Source organism: Rhipicephalus microplus, chromosome 3 (assembly GCF_043290135.1).
Source record: "Rhipicephalus microplus isolate Deutch F79 chromosome 3, USDA_Rmic, whole genome shotgun sequence".
NCBI classification, from domain to species: Eukaryota; Metazoa; Arthropoda; class Arachnida; order Ixodida; family Ixodidae; genus Rhipicephalus; species Rhipicephalus microplus.
Genome location: NC_134702.1, coordinates 162,147,744 through 162,163,721, shown reverse-complemented (window position 1 = coordinate 162,163,721; position 15,978 = coordinate 162,147,744).

Genomic DNA, 15,978 nt, shown 5'->3' with positions numbered 1-15,978 from the left:
TAAAACTGGTCCCAATCAGCTTTTTCTACCAGCCATTTGGGAACCTGTGGAGGACTTTCATTTGGTACTGCTGAGCTCAGAACTACAGATAGTGGTCACTTCGAATAGGATTAATAAAACTCTCCAGTGAAGTATGAGAAGAAGCAATGGAGATACAATTCTTAGGTCAATTGATGAGTAGCTATGGTTAGCGAGGCTATAATACGTTGCCTCTTTCCTATTGAGGAGACAAGCGACAGAGGAGAAAAGAAACTGTTCAATCAGACGACCCCGTGCATCGCAGCGGGAGTCACCTCACAGACTAATATGAGCGTTACGATCTCCAAGGAGAAGATGCGGTTCTGGAAGTTCATTAATTAACACTTGGAATTCTTGTTTAGTAAGTAGATGATTAGGAGGTATATGAGTAGAGCGAATTGTGACCAGTTTCTTCAAGATAACGACCCGGACGGCTACTGCCTCAAGAAACGTCTGAAGTAGTAAATCTGTACAGGCAGTTCTTGGGTCCACAACAATGGCAACACCACCAGACGGTGGGACTGCATCATTCCTAGCCTTTCGAAACATAACTTAATAACGTAGAAAGTTTGTGTTTTTTGTTTCAAGTGTGTCGCTTGTACACCCAGCTCCTTTTGTGTATGTTTGTGTATAAGTTCTTGAATATCGTAATGGTTTTTTTAGCAGTCCTCTGACGTTCCGCTGTAATTTCTGTGTAATTCTTATTTTGTGTGGTGCCGTGTGTACAAAGGTGTTGCCTTAGATTACAGGGTCTTTAGGAGGCCCTGTAATTCTTAGTCTTTCTTTTTTTGTGTGCTCCAAAGAGCTGCGCCTCTCCTTCGGCGTCTCGGGCGCCGGAGGAGTCGTACTTGTAGCCATCACCTCTTGTGAGGTGGTGGATGGTGCCTGCTCGACTGACACATTCACGGCGATTTCGGGCCTCACCGTGCATTCAGTGGCCCGGGGTCCAACAGACTGGGGAGTCTGCTGGCCCTGTTTGTTAGGTGACGGAGCAGTGCTGGCTGCTCCAGCCGGGCGCGCTTGTGGCGCGCCCGCAGTCTCACTTTGTGCGACTTTTTCGGGCACGGAAAGATGCGGTGCTGCACCCCGGTGCGTCCCACCGGCGAAGGAAGGACTGGACTTATGGATGGAGAACCGTTTACGTGCTTCTTGAAAAGATAGACTGAACTTCAGTTTATTCTCAAAGATTTGTTTTTCTTTCTTCCATACTGGGCACGATCTCGAGTAGGCAGCATGGTCTCCTTCACAGTTTCCACAGCATAATAATGTTGAGGTACGCGTGTCTGATGCGCGCTCGTTGGATGCACATTTTGCGCAAGTAATGGGCCCTCTGCAGCTTTGTGACCCATGTCCAAAGCGCTGGCACTTGAAACATGTCTGAGGGTTCGACACATAAGGCCTGACGCGGAGCTTGCAGTAGCCAGTTTCATTTGAATCAGGGAAGTCACTGGTATCAAACGTGATGATAATGTGTTTTGTGGGAGTTTCCTTTTTGTCTCGTCGTATACTTACTCTCTGGACCTTGACTACGTTGTGGTCTTGCCAGGCTTCCAAAAATTCACTTTCGCACAGTCCAAGCAGGTCGTCATCAGATACCGCACTGCGTACTGTATTCATTGACCTGTATGGACTCACTGAGACTGAGACATCCCCAAACGCTACCAGTTTAGGTAAGTTGTCATATTGGCGCTTGTCGCTAACTTCCAAATGGAGGCCGCCGCTTCGCAGCTTCGTTACACGATATCCTGAGTCGATTGCTTCGGTGAGCGTTTTCGGGACAAGAAAAGGCGAGTTTGCTCAGACTGTTTTGTTCTCTTCCTGGCTATGCATGACATAAAACTTGGGGAAAGACTGCTTCGGTTTGGAAAAAGGAAACGATTCTTCGGTGTGCCACCTTTTCGGGGGGCGGTCAGGGAGAAGGGGGAAAAAGCTGGTCATATATATTGTGTGCAGTTCGGCAGCGATGGTGGCCACCTACCGCGGAGCCCAACAAGGGAAAGCTACAAGGTTGAATACGCCAGTCATGTATCGCCGCTATACCCGAATATAACTACCCAAGGTTGGGTAACTACACAGGCTTAAGCCTAGCCGCCAGATAATATGAATGCAAATGGAAGAGAGATGACAAGACAGATAAAAAGTGAGAAATAAAGACGAATATGTAGGGAGAGAGAGATAGGAAAAGGCAACTGCCGATTTCCCCTGAGTGGGTCAGCCCAGGGGTTCTGTCTACTTAAAGCCCGGGCCAAAGAGGTAACTTGCTTCAACCGGGGAGCCTTAAAGGTCCAAGCACCTAGCGTCAGATCAACACCCAGGATCCCCTTTTCCCCGAACACGGCTTAGCCACGCACGGCCAGGCGTGGGAAGGAGTCGAAACCCCCTGTTAGCTCGGGTCCGTGGGGTCGCTACACACCAAACGCCTGCTTACGCAGATGCCCCCGCGGAGCACTTATTCTTTATATGCTTTAGGTGAGATATGAGCGTATGTTTTTTGTCATGAAAGAGGTCTAAGAACTTGTCCTCCGTGTTCGCAGACAGACGTTGACGCTGTAGATCAATGTCAGGGTCGAGATGAATGCTCTTCTTTCTAGAGAATAAGATGCACGTGCGTTTTGTGAATTACACGTCTATTAATTTTCATCTTGCCACTTCAAAACCTTGTTCGAATTAAGCTGAACCTGCCACTCATACGTGGCAACATTACAACACTCATAGCCAACCAGCTCATCATACACATAGGCGGAGTAAGACATGTTATGCGGGATGCGGAGTCTTAAAAATTCAATTTCATAATGAAAAGTGAACAACTCAGCACCCCACTTTGAGGCACTGCAGTTTCATGGACAAATGCTTAGGACAGAATATTACCAATCCGGAGACGAAACCTATGAAGGAATGAGTAACTCTCTGTTATAGTAAACATTGGTCTACTTTCACATAAATGTGGTAAGCTTCCTTGTGGCCTAAAGCGCCTAGTGTCGTATAGAGGCATTTTACACCTCGATTCGTATAAAGTGGAGAGTGGTTGATTCACAATGTCGAGACCTCCATTAGTAAGGGTCAAGTAGACAGTTTAATTGCTTAAGAAAAGTGCATCAGTTACCTGTTTATCAGTTTTCCAAGACCTTACTGTTCTACTGCGGCTGGCTGAGGAAAGACATGGACGCTGGGACCAGATAGGAACGAATGCCTCTTTATTGAAAGAATGCTCTGCTTTTAAAGCGCTTTACCATGGCGAAGGTCTTACTTCATGGCTCGTTTGATAACTGATATCACACTCTTCCCTTCTGAGTAAAACAACAGTCATTTATTTCAACTTGCTCTTTTTGTGAAGTCCTTTGCAGCGTACCGCTCAGGAGGCTTTTGCACGTGGGTGCCTGATCGCGGTAATGCTGACGATGATTCGTTGCCTGTAGGAACAGGCTACTCAACTGCTGGGGAGCTAGATCCGGTCTTGTTAAGCCCTGCATTCCCTCTTTGCGTACCTGATGACGCGTCTAGAGGTGGTTCTGGTGGTAGGACCTAGGGAGTCTGGTTGTCGCTGGAATCTCTCAACACTGATGAGGTTGCCCGAGGTGGATCTTCTCTTCTTGGCTAAGGTTCGCTTGACACGTTGCCTTTCTAAAAGACCTTTCGAGAAGACGAATCCTGCAAAAGGCTTCATGGCACTTTTGATCGTCATGGGCGGATTCCTCCATCATTCTGCGAACCAGTTGCGGATGCCGCATTACTAGGGACTTCGGTTCACACGCTAGTTTTCTTCTGTCGCAAGTGATCCACGTGAATGAACTGTAGTCGCCCTTGAACCCTAATCATGTACGTGACTGGGCTGACACCCTGCTCAACATACCTCCTTCCCATGATACCGGCTCACCACGTGTGGTCTTTACGTACACTCTGTCTCCCACAGAGAAAAATTCAGTGGGTTCTCTGTGGCGATTACGTCGCTCCGTGTCGTGCTTCAGGTGTTCCGCCATGTCTCCTGCAAAAGTTGGTTTAAGAAGAGACAATGTAATTCGGGGCAGGCGCTTAAGGAAAACTTCAGCAGGCGTCCGGGAAGTCATGGAGCGTGGGGTGTTTATATAAGAAAAAGGAAATTTGATGAGGCGTTCTTGTACTGTATTATTCACTCCAGCATGTTGATCGCTCAGAACCTGCGCAAAGAGAGCTTCTTTGGGCGTTCTTACCAGTCTTTCTGCTGCTCCATTAGAAGCAGCAAGATAAGAAGGAGTCCTAGAATGCTTGATACCCTTGAGCCTCAAGAACTCTCCAAGCTCATCCAAAGTAAACTGTGGGCCGTTGTCAGTTACAACTTTTTCAGGGTAGCCGTATGCGGCGAATAACGTGTCCAGTTTTTCCAAGGTTTTCGTGGTTGTAGCCGATGGCATGACAAACACTTCAACTCACTTAGAGTACACCTCTACAAGAACGAGTAGATTTACACCGTCTTTGACAGTGCAGTCGGCGTGAATCCTCTCCCAGACTTTTGTTGGATACCACCAGGGTTGTAGAGGACCTGTAGATTTCGCTGAACGAGTGCTTTGGCAGACTTGACGATTCCGGACGGTTTATTCTACGTCTTTGTCGAGTGAAGGCCACCACACGTACGACCGTGCAAGCATCTTCATACGACTAATTCCTGGGCGTCCCTCGTGCAGCATTGAGAGAACGTGAACTTACAAAGTTTCTGGCACGATCACTCGACTTCTCTGAGTCAGGCACCCCTGCTGTGCAGACAGGTGATCTCCGTGTATGAAAAATGGTCGCAGTTAGTCAAGGTAATGCTGGGGCCATCCTGAAAGAAAGTAGCTTAAAACACGTGTGAGAACGGTGTCTCGTTTTGTTTCTCGAGCAACGTCTTTCACTGTCAGCGGGGTTGTGCCGAAAACAGCTAAACACGCCGGTTCGTCATTCCCAAAACTTGTAGACAGTGGCAGCCGTGATAGCGCGTCAGCGATTTCCATTTTCTTGCAGTTCCGGAACTTGAGATTGTATTGATACGCTGTCAACGTCAGTGCGCATCTCTGCACTCGTGAAGCTACTAATGATGGCAGTGGCTTATCGCGCCCCAGAAGCTCAAGAAGTGGCTGATGGTCGGTGTATAGGCTGAACTTGCGGTCATACAAAAAGCGATGGAATAGTCGCAACCCAAATATGAGTGCGAGCGCTTCTTTTAGGGGCGAAGCTCCTTAGGGCGTGGGCTGTGCGTCCCCTGTAGCCTGTATGTAGCCACCTCTAGTTTAGTTCTTGCAGTGTTCACTAGATGGCGGTACCGTCCCCTGTATGTAGCCACCTCTCGTTTAGTTCTTGTAGTGTTCACTAGATGGTGGTACTTGTAGTTGATGAAAGACGCGAGATCTTATAAAATAGGAATGATGTCACATATGGCGCGTGTCATTGGTTGAAGGCAATCATTCGATTTAGTGCGGCGACGTACGCTAGGGGGAGCAATGTAATAAAATCGAGTGGGCAAAATGTACAGAGGATTCATGGTTTACCAGGTTTACCTCCGGAGCTTCGCCCACTCATCATCATTCACTTCGTGGATATGGCGGAATTTTTTTCCCCTTGAGCATAGTTGCATTCACTGCTGGTTAATGTGCGCGAAGCGAATGCGATCGGTCATTCGGTTCCGTGAGACAAATCGTGGAAACTCACAGCTCCCAAGCCGTAAGCCGAAGAATCGCAATTAAGCCCTATTGTTTTTGTGACGTAGTAGAAGGCTAATACTCCTCTGCTTACAATCATTTCCTTAGTTTCTTCGAATGCCTTCTTGCACTGTTGCGTCCGTTCCCACTTGCGGTCTTTTTGAAGAAGCTCATAAAGTGGTGCTACCACAGTCGCCGAATTCCGCCAGAATTTGCCATAGAAGTTTAGAAGACCCAAGTAGGCCCTCAGTTTCGTGATGTTACTGTGCTCTGGCGCACCTCGCACTGATTTTATATTTTCAGCGGTGGAGTAGATGCCCTCCTCCGAGAACTTGGGCCGAGGTTAACCACAGAATCACGAAAACAATTTGCATTTTTCTTCCTTCAGCGTTATGTTCTGATCGCTGAGTGCTTTGAGGACTTTTGTGGTAGTTGTGTAGCAGTCTTTTGCACTGTGGCCAGTGATGATGACGTCGTCTATATGGCATCCTACGTTAGGAATTCCTTCTAGGACTTTGTCCATCTTGGCCTTAAATGAGGCCGGTGCGCTCGCAATTCCAAATGAAAGTCTTTGGAATTCGTATAACCTTGCTGCGTGTTTATCGTGAGCAGTGGCTTGGACTCTTCACTGAGAGGCACTTGCTAGTACGATGAGGATAAGTCCAGCACGCAAAATAATTTGCCCCCAGCTAGCATCGAATATAAATCCTCAGGAAGCGGTAGTGGATAGCAATCAGTGTTGAGTATTCGATTGATTGTTACTTTGTAGTCTCTGCAAATTCTGATTCCGCCTCCACGCTTCGGAACTGGTATGATGGGAGGCGTGCACTTGCTCGTAGTTACTTTCTTTAAGATGCCTTGACTTTCTAGTTTCCGAAGTTCTTCGCTGACTGCCTGTTTAGTAGCAAAAGGCATAGACCTGGCTTTGCAGAACACAGGCGTAGCATTTGGGTCTATGGCTATTTTGGCTTAGAAGTTGCGAACTATTCCCGGTGTCGTACGGAAGACTTCTGAAAATGTTTCCCGCAGAGAACTGACATCCGCGCTTTGTGTGACAGCACTGACGGTATTCCAGTCAAGTTGCAACTTTTCAAGCCAATCTCGCCCTAGAAGCGTAGGCATAGCCTTGCCCTGGTCCTCTACTATATGTAGCGGAAGCTCTGTTTTGCAGTCGTTATGCTCGACGGTTACAGTCGCACGTCCTCTCAGCTTTACAGGCTGTCCAGTATCCAGTATAAGTTTTCAACACTGCCTTTGTTGGTTTGCTTGCAGTTTGCGAAAACCATTGCTTGAACGTACTTTCAGGCATCAATGTGACAGCTGCGCCCGTATCCAAAAGCATAGAAATAGGCGTCCCTTCAATCAGCAATGACACTTTGTAGCCTCGTTTCCCATCTCTAGCACACATGATGACGTGATAAGTCTGGGAATCGTCCAATTCCTCGTCTTTCACTTCAGCGTAGTTCACCGGACGGTTTTTCTTTTCTCGACACGTTGGCAGATGTCCTGTTTTAGCACATGCGCGGCACTTCGCGCTGCGATACCAGCTCTTGTCTGCATCGTGCCTTTTCTTCGTGCCCTTTCCCACAGCGATAACAAGTGGTCTTCGTTTGACCCCTTTCGTTCTTATGTGCCGACGGCCTGGTGTTTGCTTGTGTTTTCCTACTGACCACATTAATATCGGTCGAGCATTCTGCTTTAGAATGTAGCTCCATGGTTCGCTTGGCAGCAAGTTTTTTCAAGTGCAATTTTGCACACTATTTCAAAGGTTAGGTTTTCAGTTTCGAACGATATCCTTTGAGTCTCTTGGTCGCGCAGTCCTGCCACGAGTCGATCCTTTAACGCACCGTTTAGAAACGCCTCGAACTCGCAGTTAAGCACCGGATGTTTCAATTCTGCCATGAAGACTTTGACGCATTTTCCTTCCTTATGCATGCGTTTGTTGAACTTGCAACACTCGGCGATTACAGAATACTCAGGACTGTTGTGTTGTTCTAGAACCTCCTGTATTTCTGCGAAGGGTTTTTCAGTAGATTTGTTAGGGACTAAAATTTTCTGGAGCTCCCCATACACTGTGCTTCCTACTGCGTTCAAGAACAGTCTCAGCTTCTTTGTCTCCGGAACCTCATAAAGTGCCACAAAGTTCTCAAACCTTTCGAACTACGACTTGATGTCGTTGCTGCTCGGGTTAAATCTGGCATGCTTTCGAAACGTCACGTAGCTAGTAGAATCGCCATTTTGAAACGCTTGCCTTCTGTGCTTGGCCAGTCGTCCATTCCACTTCAACCGCTGTGCCGGTGCTTGCTTCAGGATCGTACTATCATCCCGCCCATCGTCACCAGTTGTTCTATTGTAGCCGAAGAAATACACGGACGCCGGGGCCAGACAGGAACGAATGCCTCTTTATTGAAGGAATGCTCTGCTTTTAAAGCGCTTTACCGGGACGACGGTCATACGTCATGGCTTGTTTCATAACCGCTATCACACTTACAAAGACATATCGTTAAGGCCTTGGGTCCATAGCTTGAAACTAAAGGCAGGTACTTGCTTGCCCTGTTTAAGAATATGAGTAATGAGTGATTTTTTCCAGGCAATTGTAGTCTCACTGGAAAAATAAACAGCATTATACAGAAAAAAAGAGGGATATTTCAGTTTCAAAGGGCAGGTCATTATTACACTATGCGGCCGGAGCACGGGGTGGACTTCTTGAAAAAATTTAGCAATGCGCGTTACTGAAAAAAAAAGGTTCATTTTATGCTTCGTGTTTTGGTGGTTTACGCTAGGGTTTTTGCTTTTTTATTCTTACTTTGATTCGTTGGAATGGCTCAGTAGAGTGCGACGAGCTAGACACTTATTCAGAGTGCGCGAATAAGAAGCTCGTCTGATCTTCCAAGCTGTCGCCTGCTGTGTTTATTAGAGGAAGTGAATAATATTGTCACTACGCTACCTCACTACCGTGTTCCAAACTTTCGCCTCTTGTATATAAAAATTGGTTTCGGAAGAAAAATTCACAGCATCTTCACGGAGTGAGTAATGGTGACTGAGGCGAAGCGTTCGTCCGTCCTTGCTTGTGTCCCTTATTCTTTCTGTCTGTCTGTTCGTAACTCCTACGAAATCATCAACTATAGAAAAACCGCTAACGCCATCTTATGATCATACTTCTACAAACATATACACACAATACCATTTATGGAGAAACTCATAAACTAAAAAGGTGGCAATGTGCTAATACTGCTACAACTACAACAGAGGAGGGAACGACGCACAGTCTAAGGAGCTTAGCCCCTAAAAACCTATGCAAGCTCTCTTCCATCGCATCTCTGGACGTTCTTCTGCCTCTATACTTAATGTTCTTGAAATTGTCAAGGTTAGCAGCGGTGAGTTCCAAATGCGAAGCATTTCTTAGCGGACTTCGGTGACTTTGAGCGTATCTATCTATCTATCTATCTATCTATCTATCTATCTATCTATCTATCTATCTATCTATCTATCTATCTATCTATCTATCTATCTATCTATCTATCTATCTATCTATCTATCTATCTATCTATCTATCTATCTATCTATCTATCTATCTATCTATCTATCTATCTATCTATCTATCTGTCTGTCTGTCTGTCTGTCTGTCTGTCTGTCTGTCTGTCTGTGTGTCTGTCTGTCTGTCTGTCTGTCTGTCTGTCTGTCTGTCTGTCTGTCTGTCTGTCTATCTATCTATCTATCTGTCTGTCTGTCTATCTATCTATCTATCTATCTATCTATCTATCTATCTATCTATCTATCTATCTATCTATCTATCTATCTATCTATCTATCTATCTATCTATCCGCCTACGACTTTTAACTCTCCTAGCCGTTTCGATGATGGTATTATTACCAAACTGGGTATGGCATAACAAGACTGTATGAAAAACACATTTGACTAGTCATGACATGAAAATAATGAAATGTATGTCTTGAGTGTCATAATTTACATTTCATGGTGCCACAGCTCTTGAGGTAGTTTCGTTCACGTGGCATGTTGCAAAACTGGTATGGTATGACATGATTGCATAGCAAACACAAGCGGCAGACCCTTACATGAAAGTCATGACATGCCTGTCATGTGACAACATGACTGCATGCCAAGCTCATGATGTGCTCACGGCTGTTTCGCTAGCGTCACATATACCAAACTTGGTATTACGGTACGTGAATGGATCATGAAAGTATGTGACTGGTGCACACATGATAATCAGGAGATGCGTGTCATGTAACAAGATCACTACATGCCACGCTAATGATGCGCTGGCAGCCATTCCGCTAGCTTCATACATGCCAAATTTGGCATTACGTGACGTCAATAGATAACGAAGGTATGTTGCTGGTGGAATGATTGACTGATATGTGGGGTTTAACGTCCCAAAACCACCATATGATTATGAGAGACGCCGTAGTAGAGGGCTCAGAAAATTTCGACCACCTGGGGTTTTTTACGTGCACCCAAATCTGAGCTCACGGGCCTACAACATTTCCGCCTTCATCGCAAACGCAGCCGCTGCAGCCGGGATTCGATTCCGTGACCTGTGGGTCAGCATTCGAGTACCTTAGCCACTGAAACCACCGTGGCGGGGCTGTTTCTGGTGGAAAGACGATAATACTGAAATGATTGTCATGTGAGAAAATGACTACATGCCACAAGTCAAGGCGCAAATACATTTCGACGTGACGTAGTGCGCGTGCTCGCCGACGTTCATTTCGATGCGTCACGCCAGCGTTGCGACGTCAGGTGCCGGTTTTGCCATATACTCGCAAAATACAGTTGTTTCTCTCTCTCGGCCATATACTCGCAGGCGTGCGCCACGCTGCGTTGCTTTGACGCAAGCGCATTTCAGTGCGTTTGACGCCCTACCGTCCCGAAAAGAGGGAGGTGCCGCGTTATCTGGGTAACGCATCGGTGCAAAATGCAGCATGCCACATTTCACACCAGTTGCCGTCGGACCACGCCGACAGACATTGGTCGCGCCGGTCGTGTCTGGCGTCAGACTATTGAGTGCTCGCGTCTTGCAAACGTAGCGTCGCTGTTGCCAGCGAGCGCGCGCGTCGACGCTACACTGTAAATCAAATTACACCCATATAGGTTTAATATACTGTCTATGACTCACACCCCTACACTCCACGAAATGGGTGTAACAAGCAGAACTACACCTGTACAATGGGCGGATTTCCTAATTTTCACCCTACGGTTCGAAATTTTTTTCATCGTGTAAAAGCGAATGAACACCCAAGTGGCCTTAAGGGAGTAAGGGTGTAAAAGCGAATGTACACCCAAGTAATCTTAAGGGCGTGAAGGTGTAATCTTTCTAATACACACTAACACCTTTAAACTATAAAAGTAGTGTAGAGGTGCCATTCACCAAAACAGCTAAAAGAGTGTGGGGGTGTTTACGCAGAACTATACGCCCCAACAATTATGCGAAAAGCGCCATAATTTCAGTTTTACCCCCTTTCAGTAGGCCCCTGTGGAAGCACTAGAAAACTTACCCTTTAGCTAGACCTTTCAGGCGTAGGTGTCCTCTTGTAGCGGCTCCTGCCAGTGTGAAAATCCTGGCCCTAGCACTGCTTTCATGGTGCATATATGAAGCACGGCATACAGGGCTCTCACATATAACATGTAATCCTAGCTGAATGCAAAGACATCCCTCAAAATGATCTCTAACACAACGTTCAAATTCATCCCATAGCGCAAGTTAAAATCAAGCTTTATTTCATTAGACACAGAGCACATAGAGGCTTCAGAGACAAATTGTAGCTTAATAAAAAACCTTCTTCAAGTGTGCAGAGCAGTATGCCCATTGCTACAAAAGAAGAACAGAAATCGGACGTCAGTTGTATGAAATGGAGCACTAACGACCAAGGCAGACGTATCAAAGTACACCAGAAGAGCCTTTATTTGCACCTAAATATGAAGAACTAATTTTAACACGCTTCAATGCAACACAAAAGTACAGTGCAGTGAAGCAAACAAACAGCAGGAAGAGTAGTGCAATGCAGCATAGCTTATTTCTCCAATATACTGAAAAAATGTATGAAAGCACACTGCTACTGCCACATTGATATACCTCAGTTTGCATGTGTTGTGACATGCCCTAAGAATTATATGCAAGACTTGTTGTATTATAATGAATATATTGACAAAATTGTCTCAAAATGACATTTTCATTTGACAATAACCCTTCTGTGCTAAGACATTCACAATACTGGAGATACAATAATACAGGAGTGAAAACAACAAAAAAAATCACAATGGCTTAACAATGTCTCTACATACTAACTATGCAGAATACTTGATGTAATGATGTAAAATAATAAACGCATCATGAAAAAACATGTCGCCCTCAAACATTTCAACATCAAACAACTTAAAATGAACACACAAAATCAAGGTGAAAGAGTAACCACTTAAACTAGCAGAGCTGGAACAGCCAACATGAGATCTCGAGCAATAATTTAGAGCATCATATTGTTACGGCTACAGACGGTGCATGGCACTTCTGCGTTGAGTATCGACACCTCAACCAAATCACTTAAAAAGACGTGTACCCTCTGCCCCGAATAGATGATGCGCTTGATTGCCTCTATGGGTCCCACTATTTTTCCTCCATAGACCTTCGTTCGGGCTACGGGCAGATAGAGGTAGTTGAAATGGACCGTGAAAAGACGGCCTTCATCACCCTGATGGCCTATAACAGTTCAAGGTCATGCCCTTCAGCCTTTGTAGCGCTCCAGCCACCTTCGAACGAATGATGGACTGCCTGCTCAAATCATTCAAATGGTCCACCTGTTTGTGCTACTTGGACGATGGCATCGTCTTTTCACGAACAGTTGAAACTCATATAAAGCACCTCTCAGCCATCTTAGGAATCTTCCGTCGCGCTAGCTTGCAGCTCAACTCGTCCAAATATCACTTTGGACGCCATCATATCACAGTACTTGGCCATTTAGTAGACGCCAACGGTGTACAACTAGACTACAACGATCAGTGCCATCCAAAACTTTCCTGTACCACGATCTGCAAAGGATGAACGCAGCTTTACCGGACTACGTTCATACTTCCGACGCTTCATGAAAAATTTTGCGCACATAGCGAGGCTGCTTACAGAGCTCCCCAAGAAAGACGTCCCGTTTTCATGGGGCTCCGAAGAGCCTTCTGCGTTCTCGGCTCTCATTGCTCTACTCGCTACTCCTCCAATTCTGCCACACTTCAACCCTACTGCCCCTACAGAAATCCGTACAGATGCAAGTGGACATGGCATAGGGCAGTGCTGGCTCAGAAACAACATGGCCATGCTTGCGTTATTGCATATGCCAGCCACCTCCTAGCCGCCCCTGAACGTAACAGAGCGTGAGTGTTTGGCTCTTGTATGGGCGGTGGCAAAATTTCGACCTTATCTATACGGACGCCCATTTACGGTAATCACCTACCAGCACACGGTCTGCTGGCTCAACTCTCCGAAAGATCCATCAGGCCACCTTGGTCACTGGGCTTTGCGCCTGCAAGAGTTTTCCTATTCGGTGGTCTACAAATTTGGCCGCCTACACCATGATGCCGATTGCCTCTCCCGGTACCCTGCCGACGATTCTGAGGACACTGACGAGCCCACGGAGAACTCTATCTTGTCAGTGTCTGACTTCCATAATACTGGGGAAGAACAAAAGCGCGATCCAGTGCTGCTTGACATCATCAGTCGCATGGAATCTTCCCCAAATAATGCTTCCGTCCACGACTTTGTCATTCAGAAGAGTGTGCTATACCATCGCAATTTCCGACCAGACGGGCCCGACCTTCTCATTGTTGTGCCTAAGCATTTGCGCCGCTGTGTTCTCACCAAACTTCACGACGCTCGCACGTCTGGACAACTTGGCGTATCCAGCCAGGCCTTGCTCGCTCGGTACGCCGATACGTCACCACGTGTGACCTATGCCAACGTCGTAAAATACCATCACTGCTACCCGCTGGCCATCTTGAACCAATTGACATAACCGTGGAACTATTTTACCGTGTTGGGTTGGACCTGCTTGGTCCTTTTCCCACATCATTATCGGGAAACAAATGGATAGCCGTTATTACAGACTAGGCTACACGCTACGCTATCACGCGAGCTCTACCGACCAGCTGTGCAACCGACGTCGCTAACTTCTTGTTATGGGACGTTATATTGATTCACGGTGCTCCGAGACAGCTTCTCACAGACCGTGGCTGTACATCTGTATCCCAAGTCATCGCCGACATTCTGCGTTCTTGTTCCACGCAACACACACTGACACCGCTTACCACCCTCAAACAAACGGCCTCACGGAACGATTTAACCGTACTCCAACAATTAGGCTCGCTATGTAAGTGTCGCCCTACCACCGAGACTGGGACCTTGCCTTACCCTACGCAACTTTTACGTATAATTCAACCCGTAAAGACACAGCGGGCTTTTCGCCGTTCTACTTATTGTACGCTAGAGAGCCGACTTTACCACTGGACACAGTCATCTCAACTCACACTTTGTCCAGCAGCGAGTATGCCCGCGACGCGATTGCGCGAGCCGATCATGCCCGTCAGCTCGCTGGCGCTCGGCTGATGGCGTCGCAAACCAACGAATGCCCTCGGTACGATGCGGAACATAGAGACGTACATCTCGCTACCGGTACCGTCGTTATATTCTGATCCCCTCATCGTCGGCTTAGCCTATCAGCAAAACTTCTGTCTCATTATACGGGACCCTACCGTATACTGCGTCAAGTAACACCTGTCACCTACGAGATCAGCCCCATCTATCCATCATCATCTGCTGTGCATTCCAGTGATATTGTGCACGTGCCCTACAATAATGCGTCAGAAAATGACCTTTAAAGCACCGTGATGGTGCCTCCGCCGCTGGGGGTCATGCTACGTGCCAGTGCATGGATTTCAATAAGACCAAGCAGATAGACGGGCGCGAGCTAATCTCTGTGGCTGGCACAGCTCGCTTAACCAGCTGTAAATACATCTGTGACTACCACTCCGAGTCGGTCTCCTTCTCGTAACAATATCTTGCTTTTCAAAGAAGAAAATTCAAATTTGGAGCAGGTTTCAGGAAAAACAAATGCAGTATTTTTTAGCTTAAAACTCTAAATTTACAGTCTTGATTGATATGTATTGTTTAACGTCCCAAAACAACCATATGATTATAAGACGCAGTGGTGGAGGGCTCCGGACATTTCGACCACCTGAGGTTCTTTAACGTGCACCCAAATCTGAGCGCACGGGCCAACAACATTTCCGCTTCCATCGAAAATGCAGCCGCTGCAGCCGGGATTCGATTCCGCGACCTGTGGGTCAGCAGTCGAGTACCTTAGCCACTAAAACCACCGTGGCGGGGCTCCAAATTTAGAGTAATACAACAAATTAGACTGAATCACACAAAAGAAAAAAATACATGTAGAAATTATTTAAGATCCGCTAATTCATTCGATATACACGAGAGCGCAGCTATTTCAATAACAGAAGTCTCTTAAACTTCGCCACAGTGCAAACAATGCCAAAGCTCATAATAGCATTTTCCGAGCTTGTCAAACTGCTTGATAGGCGACCCAGAAATTCGAAAGATTCGTAAAGAAGAAGTTCAAGGTGGTAGCGAAAAGAAAAAAAAAGTGCCGCACGATTTTCTGTATTGTTTTATAAGGCCACAAAAACCTCATAAATCACTCTGAAAGACGGCCAGCACTCATACTAGTTCTCGTTATTGTATGATATCTGCATGCGTGATTAATAAAGGGAAAAATATTTTATGTCCTGTGACAGCGAGTATTAATGGCAACCTCCAAATCATAAAGCACTTTTCCGCAGAGCAGAACTGTACTATGGCGAAAGCGACTTAAAAAGCGTTGTGCACGTCTTAGAAAGGGGCGCGGAACTTCATTTTAAACCGCTCTACTTCTTTTCTTTTTCCGTTAGGTTAGCGTATACTCCATGAAAACTTAGAATTATGGTTGGCGCAATTGTGTTTGATTTGATAATTATGCCCCCCCCCCCCCCGGTGGTCAATGGCAAAGGCACTCGGCTGCATGTTTGATGGAGGCGAAAATGCTGTAGCCCCCTTCGCTCAAATTTGGGTGCACAATAACCCCAGGTGGTAGAAATTTCCGGAGCCCTCCACTAAGGCGTCTCATAATGAAATGGTGGTTTTAAGACGTGAAACTGCACACATCAGTCGATTGAATGTTGATGCTCAAACTTATGGTGATTCTTGATAAAGTTAGTTCTTGATAAAGTTAACAATACTGAGAAAATATTTACGCTGGTT